Source organism: Mandrillus leucophaeus, unplaced genomic scaffold (genome assembly GCF_000951045.1).
Source record: "Mandrillus leucophaeus isolate KB7577 unplaced genomic scaffold, Mleu.le_1.0 Scaffold75, whole genome shotgun sequence".
Taxonomy (NCBI): domain Eukaryota; kingdom Metazoa; phylum Chordata; class Mammalia; order Primates; family Cercopithecidae; genus Mandrillus; species Mandrillus leucophaeus.
The window spans coordinates 2933480-2943136 of NW_012108141.1; the positions used below are offsets into that span (position 1 = coordinate 2933480).

A 9657-nucleotide genomic window follows, 5' to 3' on the forward strand; every position below is an offset into this window, starting at 1 on the left:
ATTGGACTGAAGGGTGCAAAGTATTGTTCCAAGGTCTGTGAGAGTGTCTGTGAGGGTGTTGACAAAGGAGATTAACATTTGAGTCAGTGGACTGGGAGAGGTAGACCCATCCTCAATCTGGATGGGCACCATCTGATCAACTGCCATTGTGCCTAGAATAAAGCAGGCAGAAGAAAGTGGAATGAGCAGACTCGCTGAGTCTTCCCACCTTTGTCTTTCTCCCATACTGGATGCTTCCTGCCCTCAAACATCAGATTCCAAGTTCTGGAGCTTTGGGAGTCTTGGACTAACACCAGTGATCTGCCAGGGGCTCTTGGGCCTTTGGCCACAGACTGAAGGCTGTGCTGTTGGCTTCCCTACTTTTGAGGTTTTGGGACTTGGACTGGCTTCCTTGCTCCTCAGCTTGCAGACAGCCTGTTGTGGGACTTCACCTTGTGATTGTGAGTCAGTACGCCTTAGTAAACTCCCCTTCATATATACATCTATCCTATTAGTTCTCTCCCTCTAGGGAACCCTAATACACTCAGTATGTTACCTTGAATTACATGACATGAGGCAGTCTTGTCTCTTGTAACTGGTTTCTATTTGTAACCTAAAACCAACAGAGACTGCTTTTATATATAGAAGTCCATTAAGAAAGCGGCATTGGAGATGTGTTTTTGGATAAGTCTGAGTGATTAAAGTGGATTTATTGCTATGCCCTTGACATTTTACTCCCAGAGATTCTACCATTCTACCTGGTTTCTGTACCAGTATTTCTGAAGTTTTATCCTTGGCACCTCCATTCTATTCCTGATCTCCTCTTCTTCCTGAACTCCTACTTTGCCCATGCTGCCTGTATCCTACTTCCTTAGTCACCTACCTCCAAGTATCCAATCACAACCCATCCTCTTGTTTGTCACTCTGCCAAATGAGAGGAAATCTTGTTTTCAGGCAGATGAAGGATTATTTGAAGGGATATGCCAAACAATTTGTCATATGTTCCTTTCTTTTTAATAATATGACTCCATACATCATTAATGATAGACCAAGAAGACAAACCCAAATGAGACTGTCAGGAAAGTGGCTCTTCTACAAGTGCTCCCACACTTCTAGTTAGTAACGAAACATCAACCAGACCAGAAACAAAGAAAGGTCAAGAGAGGCTGATTTTTCCACTGTTGTTTATATGACTTACTACATGAGATGGTTTCGCAATGTGTTCAAAAGTCTTTGATACTCCTTTCAAGAGCTGGAGCTTCTTCTCCTCCACCTGAGTGTGGGTTGGATTAATGAGCCACAGAAGTGATTGCGTGTGACTTCCACGACTCCATTATAAAAGATGCCATGGCTTCCTCCTTGCTCTTTTGCTTGGATCATTTCTGAGAGAAGCCAGCTGCCAAGACACTAAATGGTGAGGACATTCAGTCAGCCCTCTAGAGGGGAACTGAGGCCTTTACCAAGAGCCATGTGGGTGAGCCATCTGAGAACCACACTTCAGACCCAGGCAAGCGTTCAGATGACTGCAGCCATGACTGATGTCTTGACTACCACCTCATGAGAGTCCCTGAGCCAAAACTGCTCAGCTAAGCTGTTCCTGACTTATAGAAACTATGAGATGATAAGTGTTTTTCTTTTTTTTTTTTTTTTTTCCTGAGATGGAGTCTCGCTCTGTCCCCCAGGCTGGAGTGCAGTGGCGCGATCTTGACTCCTCGCTGCAACCTCCACCTCCCTGGTTCAAGCAATTCTCCTGCCTCAGCCTCCTGAGTAGCTGAGATTACAGGCGGGCGCCACCACGTCCAGCTGATTTTTCTATTTTTAGTAGAGACGGGGTTTCACAGTGTTGGCCAGGCTGGTCTCGAACTCCTGACCTCATGATCCACCCGCCTCGGCCTCCCAAAGTGCTGGGATTACAGGCGTGAGCCACTGCGCCCAGCTGTGTCTCACTTTTTTTTTTTTTTAAACTGTGAAGCTCTGAGGTAATTTGTTACGTGGCAATAAATAACTAGCAATTACAACATTACATTTATGGTGTGTGGCAGTAAGGACTTTAAAAAAAATACAACAAGACAGTTTCACTAGAAACAAATAGATATGCAACTCAATGTAAAAGCTGCTCTGCATACCCATTAAAATGAGCAAATAACATAAAACCCACTCTTAGTATGGCTTTAAAGATTCATGCTTGCTGGTGGCACTTTAACATGATTAAATTTTTCCAAAGTACAAGTTGGTAAATGTAACAAAAGCTATAAAACTGCAGCTGGGAAAATAGCCAAGAAATAAAAGAACCTCGTAATTATTTTTACAAGGTATTTATATCTTCTTGCTGCTATTGTAATTTGGGAAAAAAAGATATATCGTACTACAGTATTTGTAATAGTGAGAAATGACTCAATGTCAAAGAGTAAAGAAATAGCTAAACAAACTACAATATATTAATCACGGTAGACCTTCTGGCTATAAAAAATGTAAAAAAGGAAAATTATTTTAATATATGGGATATGCTGTTAAATAAAATAGTAGAAGGTAAAATAAAATATGCATGCTGATTAGACTTATGCAATCAAAAGTTAAAAGGGAATATATGCGATTGGAAATGGTTAAAATCTGTTACTCATTAGGTTATATCTTCTGAGAAAATGTTTTAATTGCTTAAAAAAATTTATTGAAAAGTAAAACTGGCACCAATCTTCATCTTCAGACAATACTTTAACTAAAAGATCTGTATGACCAGGAAAAAAAAAAATGTATATTTTAGATTTCTAAGTTTCCTTCCCCACCCTTATGTTAAATAAAGTACTTTTAATATAGTCTCTCCTTAGCTTTTAAGAAGAGTAAAAGTACTGGTAGATCTAGACCCTTTTATGGTGCAATCAAGCATAGTAAACATTCCTAAATCATAACTGGCCCACACCTGTCTCAATGTCTCCTTTGCCCCACAAACAAACAGAAAAGCTACAGGTGAGAGATGGTTGGTCACAGCTGGGAGTTCCCTCTTGTCTTCCTGCTATGGGTGGGAACAGGCAACCAGTTTCCTGGAGGAGGAGCCGCCTGCCCGAAAAGTCATGCACCCAGAACACTGGACAAAGAAGCTGGTTAAAAACAAAAGAAAATTTATGGCTTCAAGTCAAATGAATGCTAATAATGATTTTTAAAATAATTTAAAACTTAACTCATTTAGGACCTTGCCCATAGACTGCAGAGAAGGGAAATGGCATTGAAGCAAAAGCCTGGTCTACAAATAATTTCTCAACTGCTCCACTTTTAGTCATCTAAAGACCTAAACTTTATCCGGAACTCAGTATAGAATTCCAGTTCAAAAGGAAAAAAAAAATAGTGATATATCAAACAATAAAATAGGTTGGCAGTTATGTACAAGATGGTTTTGGTTTTGTTATAAGTTTTGAAAGTGTATATATACAACGAAATATTATCAGTGATTGTTCAAGGTAGCAAAATTAGGGACAGATTTTTTCTTCTTTTTCTTTATCTGTGTTATTGATTTTTCTTTACAATGAACATGTATTAGTTGTATAACTATAAAATTCTTCAAGATGCAAAAATAGATGTAAAATTTGTAAAAACACAACCTTTATCAACTGACTTTAGTTTTGTGCATCCAAAATACAATAAGCACAAAGCACTTAAGAATCTTTCATTGTTTTTTGAGACACATAAATTACTTGTGTTTAGTGCTGACTATATTTCATTGTAGTTTTTAAATTTTCTTACAACTGTTCATCGTGTAAAACATATGTGAGAAATTCCTTTCAACTCAAATAATTTGTTGATCAAAATAATCCATTTCCTAAACCTATCAGATAACGGCAGTATTCACATGGTACCTTCTCACAACACAAAATACTTATTTACTTCTCCCCATATTAGCTTTCTCTTTCCTTTTAGGAACACCAACGGTCCATAACTTCCATCATAAGCCAGTATCTAAACGCTGTGGCTTTCAATTTATAAGGAATAAGGATTTTCTTTTACTCAATTCAAATGAATAAAGACATAAGGAGTTTTGAACCTGAGGAAGTAACTCACAAAAACCTCCAAAACTGAATTTGAGTCAGAAATGTACTACAATAACAGGGAAAACATTAGTAAGGGCAGCCTGAAGAGCCCTACCTGTGTCCAGAATGCTGAGATCATCAGTTGATACTACTCCACCTGCTGTGCCATTCTGCTTCTCCAGGTGGCCTCAAGGAAGCTTTTAGTAGGAAAACCCAAGAGACCACAAGAAGAGACCACAGGTGACACAAACAAGGATATAAGGTTATGGTCAGGTGACACCTAATACAACTTCTGCATGCAGATGTTTTTGTCTTTGCCCTGTGGCCAGGGGATTAATCCTTTTCCCTTCTCAAAGAATCACAGGCTGTTCGCAGGATTCGGAATTTTAGTGGTCTCAGAGTTAGCGACCACATGCAGATGCTTTCCTTTACTGAAAATCTAAGAGACATCTTAAATAAACACATCTTATGGCATAAGAGTATAGCTACTGGGCGCGGTGGCTCAAGCCTGTGGTCCCAGCACTTTGGGAGGCCGAGACGGGCGGATCGCGGGGTCAGGAGATCGAGACTATCCTGGCTAAACCGGTGAAACCCTGTCTCTACTAAAAAAAAATAAAAAAAACTAGCCGGGCGAGGTGGCGGGCGCCTGTAGTCCCAGCTACTCGGGAGGCTGAGGCAGGAGAATGGCGTAAACCCGGGAGGCGGAGCTTGCAGTGAGCTGAGATCCGGCCACTGCACTCCAGACAGGGCGACAGAGCGAGACTCGGTCTCAAAAAAAAAAAAAGAAAAAAAAGAGTATAGCTACAATTCAATTATTTATTATCTATGCTACAGTATATGTGTGTGTTTGGAGGCGGGGGGTGCGTGGGTGGGTAGAATGGAGTGATATAAAATACCAGTAACACTTGATATGGTTTGGCTGTGTGTCCCCATGCAAATTTCATCTCGAATTGTAATCCCCATGTGTTGGAGGAGAGGCCCGATGAGAAGTGATTGAATCATGGGGGTGGACTTCCCTGTTGCTGTTTTCATGATAGTGAGTTTTCACCAGATCTGATGGTTTAAAAGTGTTTGGCACTTCCTCTCTCTCCCTCTCTCCTGGTCTGCCATGGTTAACATGTGTTTGTTTCCCCTTTGCCTTCCACCATGATTTTAAGTTTCCTGAGGCCTCTCAGCCACGCTTACTATACAGCCTGCAGAACTGTGAGTCAATTAAATCTCTTTTATTCATAAATTACCCAGTCTCAGGTAGTTCTTTATAGCAGAGTAGGAACGGACTAATACAATACTGATGATTAAAACCTCAAATAATGCAAAGATTCTAACAAGTAGCAAGTAAACTTGAGTTTCAACCCCTTTGTCAGTTCCTGATTGAATTTTACAATTAGCTAATAAGAACAAAGATCAGAAGAGAAAATGCTTGTGTAAGATCATCCATAATAGATACACTGCTCCTGAAAGATATGTGTACACCCAAAATTTGAAAAGTAGTTCTAGACTCAGCTTTCCCAAGAATTTTTGATGGGTATCAGGAATCTTGCCCAAGAAAACCAGGGCAATATTTTGTGATCTTTCCATAATTCATGGAAAGAGCCTCCACAGATAGGTTAATTACATATTTCTATGAAACATTACTTAGTTAATATGGCCCCCTAGGAGTCCAGAGTTAAAGTCATTATTGTGAGAATATATGGCCTACAGATAAAGCAAAATCAGCCTTCTGTTCTCCCCCAGCCCCCATTTATAGCTACTCATTAGTAACATTGTGTATTTTAGTGCTGTCTGCCCTGAAGACCTGAAGCTGATTTGATACTATTGGTATGTTTTTCTCTTTCCTCCTCTCTCCTTTCCACAGAAAAATCAAGGTTCACAGAGGTTTTATATTTTCCATATAACCTATTAGAGTCAAACTAGGTGGAAAACTAAGAACATCCACTCAACATGCAAACACTGTAAAGGCATGGCTATTCCTGTGGCCCTTTCCAGGAAGAAAAATCCATGTGACTCTCCCTGAACCATTAGTGCAGGCAAAGCTGTCAGTGCAGAATACTCATTTTGCTCACTTTTAAAAGTCAGTTTTAATCAGAAAGTCTGAATACTGTACTCTGATCTGAACACCCTTATGTGATTCACTAAGTCTTGAGAAGTTCTCAGTCCTCAAATAACTAAGAAAATGGGACTATTTCTGGCCCATTAGCAGGGTCATAGAATGAAATCCTTGTCTCACCCCTATCATGACTGGCCCATTCTCTTAGGCAGTGAGACCCATTGTGGGATGGTGGCATGTCACCTGGTTCACAATATTTATGTCCCTGAAATGTTTCCCTAGTTGACACCAAAGGATAAGAATTCACTAGAAGCTAATTGTATTTTGGGACACAAACAGCAAAAACCTTCAAATCCTGTAAGATTAATAATTATAGTTTTCAAAAAGTGATGGTACAGAAATACCTGCTAGTACTTGCTAGATTTGGGAGTGTTCACTGTTCTAAAAAGGAGACAAGGAAAAAGGGAAGGAAAGAAAGAAAAAAGAGTACATGGAAGAACTAGACACTTTCAAAATAGTCGCGGCTTTGGCCCCAATAGGCATTTGAAAAATACTTCTCCTTACTTGTCTTGGTATTTTCTTTTTAAATTGAGAACTAATTTACATACAGTAAGGCCTTTACAAAACACACAAGTCTTAAAAGTAGAAGAGAGAGGGCATCATCAGGCTGCACAGACCAGATGCTGAAGTGCTGAGCAGGAAATGGCAGCAGTGGCCACAGCAACCAGGGTAGCATGAGAAGCACTGGGCTCCTGCAGCCTACCCTAAGGGAGGTGCATTCCTGTCAGCCTTCAGTGGCCTTCACCATGTGCTGGCATCTGCTGTTCACCAGTCCACCCATCCAAGCTGTTGCCAAGGAGCTTTTCCTGGGCAAAATCGAGAAGGAAGCACAACAAAGGTTCTTGCCCACAGCTCTCCCCATCCCTCTGCCTACTGACCCCCACTGGTGCTTCCCTGTGTGGTCCTGCATGTTGTGTGCCCGTCCTCTTGGGAACTGTGGGCAACAAATTATCTTTTCAGTTGCACAATACTTGTTTCCTGAGCTGTTGGCCTTACTATACCTCAAATTTTATGTCAACCCACAATATTTAGACCAGCATGAATGACAAGACACTGGACACTCAAGGGTGAACAAATGAAGAACATGTGAACTGTGCACGTTTTCCCAATGTTCTTAACCAGTTTTGTAGGTGAAAGCATAAGAGTTTCTTTCAGGTGATGGGAAAGGCTAGTGACTGTTGGGTGGGATCCACTGAAGGCAAAGACTTCACTCTGATGATGGAGGCCTGCATCAAGTTTCCTGTAGCCCAGGACTCAGTACCAGGCCATGGTATCATCAAATTGTTGTTCTAACAAGGACTGGATGTGGTCTGCCTCATATCCCATGGACACCATGAGCTCTGTCTTTCAGGAGTCCTGGTGATCAGAAAGCAGCTCCTGGAATGACTTTCGTGTCTCCTCCTAACCAGTGTTGATCCATAGGTGTTCCATGATGTGGTCTAGTATAGGCCTCTCCCTGCAGTCAAAAATAGGTTGATGAAGCTCTCTGGAAATGAAGAGCGAAGAGTGGGATCTTGTACAATTGTTCACACAGTATCAGCTTCCTCAGCTCCACAAAGTCTGCCCAATAAATGGCAGGCCCTGGTTACCGTGGTATAAAGAATGACTTTCCAGCTTCACATGTCCACTGGGGCCCATCATATGCTTGGCCATGGAAGAGTTCAGGACCACATAAGAGGGACTCCCACCGAACGTGCCCAGCTTCTGGCCTACAGTGAACCTGGTATCAAATCCAAAGGCTGTTATTTTTATGTTGTGATGGACCACAAGGAAATTCTTCGGCTTCAGGTCCCTATGGATATCCCCCTTCTGTTGGTGGTGCTAGAGGGCTGATACTATCTGCTGGAATTTGCTTCAGGCCTCTTCCGCCTTCATGTAACCCAACTCTAGGATGTAGCAGACCAGCTCTGCTCTGCTGGCATACTCCATGGCTAAGAACAAAGTGTCTGTGGTGTCGAAAGAGCCTGATGACCTTGGGGTCACCCCATGGAATAGACTCTAGAGGGAGGAGGAGTTCTGCTGCCCTTTTGGGATGACCACAGCCACCTTGGTCCCAGTGAGAAGGCACTTGGTGAACTTCATTCACCTTGGTGAAGCTGTCCTGGCTGACGATCTCGAGGAGCCTATAATGATCAGTAAGGGTCTCCTCATCAGCAGAGATTGTCGTAAGGCCCTGCTGCATGGTAAACTTCTAGCTACAAATCCTAACTAGGAATGCTAACCAAGAATGCTACCTATAAAAACGTTGCTAATTGTGAAAACCAAAGAGCACAGCTGGAGTTGTTCTGCAGACTTTTGTGTGTGACCTATGGGTCACTCCAGTGCCAGCGACTATGTGCAAGGCCAACTTCACCTGGTTGGTAGCTGGGTGCTGGATAATGGCACCAGGAACCACCTCTGCCAACCTCTTGGCTCTGTTTACTTCCCTCTATGTTGGTGTCATTCTTGGATGGGCTTTCCCTTCACGGTGACAAGATGGCACCAACCACTCCAGCAACCTAACAGAAATTAAGCTTCTCTTCACCCAGGGTTCCAACCTGGAGATCTGACCTTCTGCACGGGATTGGTTACGTGCCCAGACCTCAGCCAATCACTATGGCTGAAGAGAATGGGCTCTGCTGATTGGCCAGGTTGAGGTCATGTGGCCTCTATCTCCAAGGGAACTTGGGAGCCGCTCACCTGCTTCCAGTGGGAGAGGGTGTGACACCTAAGAGAGCAGGTTCAGGGTCGAGCCTTAGTCCTCTGTTCATTTCCTGGATATGCCTGCTCACGTCTTCCCATGCCACTGTCTTCTGTGTACACAAGAACCCATGGCAGCATTTCCCCCTCCTCCTGCCGCCTCCTTCACAGGCCCCAAAGGAGCAGGGCTTCCTGCTTGAAGGTAGGATTTGGGGTTCACTCCCAGCTTCAAGACCTGCTGCTGTGTCCTGTTGTAATCAGCCAGTCAGTGAGCACCTACCATGTGCCAAACCCTTCTAGGTGCTGATCCAGGGATCAACAGGCCTGATGACATTGCTGTCCTCAAGGAGCTGACACTGCAGCGTGGGGCACATTCAGAGGAGAAATTCCGATCAGTGTTCCCTCTTCCAGCACACATTCTCTAAGGTCCTACTGCATGCTCCAGACGTGGAAGCACAGCAGGGAGTGAAGCAGGCAGAGGTCTGCATTCTTGTGGGATGATAACCTAGCGGGGGAGACAGAGAAAACAAAAGTAAAACATAAACAAAGCTAATTAACCTGAGCCCAGGTCATCAATCTGTTGAATTCAGCAAATTGTATTCCAATGATTCAATATGGAAATAGAGGCCCTGGCTAAGTGATGGCTCATTCTTGGAGACCCAACTCAGATGTCACCTTCTTTATGAGGCCCTGCTGGATCCTCACCACTCCCCCAGGCCCTTTTGCCTAACTTGGGATGCCTCAGTACTGTGATCACACTTTGAAGTCCTCTCTAGCCTGTGAGTTGTGTGAGGACGCTGCGGTAGACGCAGAAAGGGGCTCAGAATGTGATGATGAGTAAAGTCTGAGTAAATGAAAGGATCAACCCCCACC

The 9657-nt window shown here is 42.9% G+C and overlaps 1 long non-coding RNA gene across 1 annotated transcript; it reads right to left on the reverse strand.

Moving 5' to 3' along the window:
- Positions 1 to 7201: 7201 nt before the first annotated feature.
- On the reverse strand, positions 7202 to 8580 carry LOC105529124. The gene is made up of 2 exons (XR_001004456.1): positions 8459 to 8580; positions 7202 to 7591 (listed from the first exon to the last, which is right to left on the reverse strand). It is a non-coding gene; the product is annotated as an uncharacterized LOC105529124 (long non-coding RNA).
- Between the last annotated feature and the right edge of the window lie 1077 nt (positions 8581 to 9657).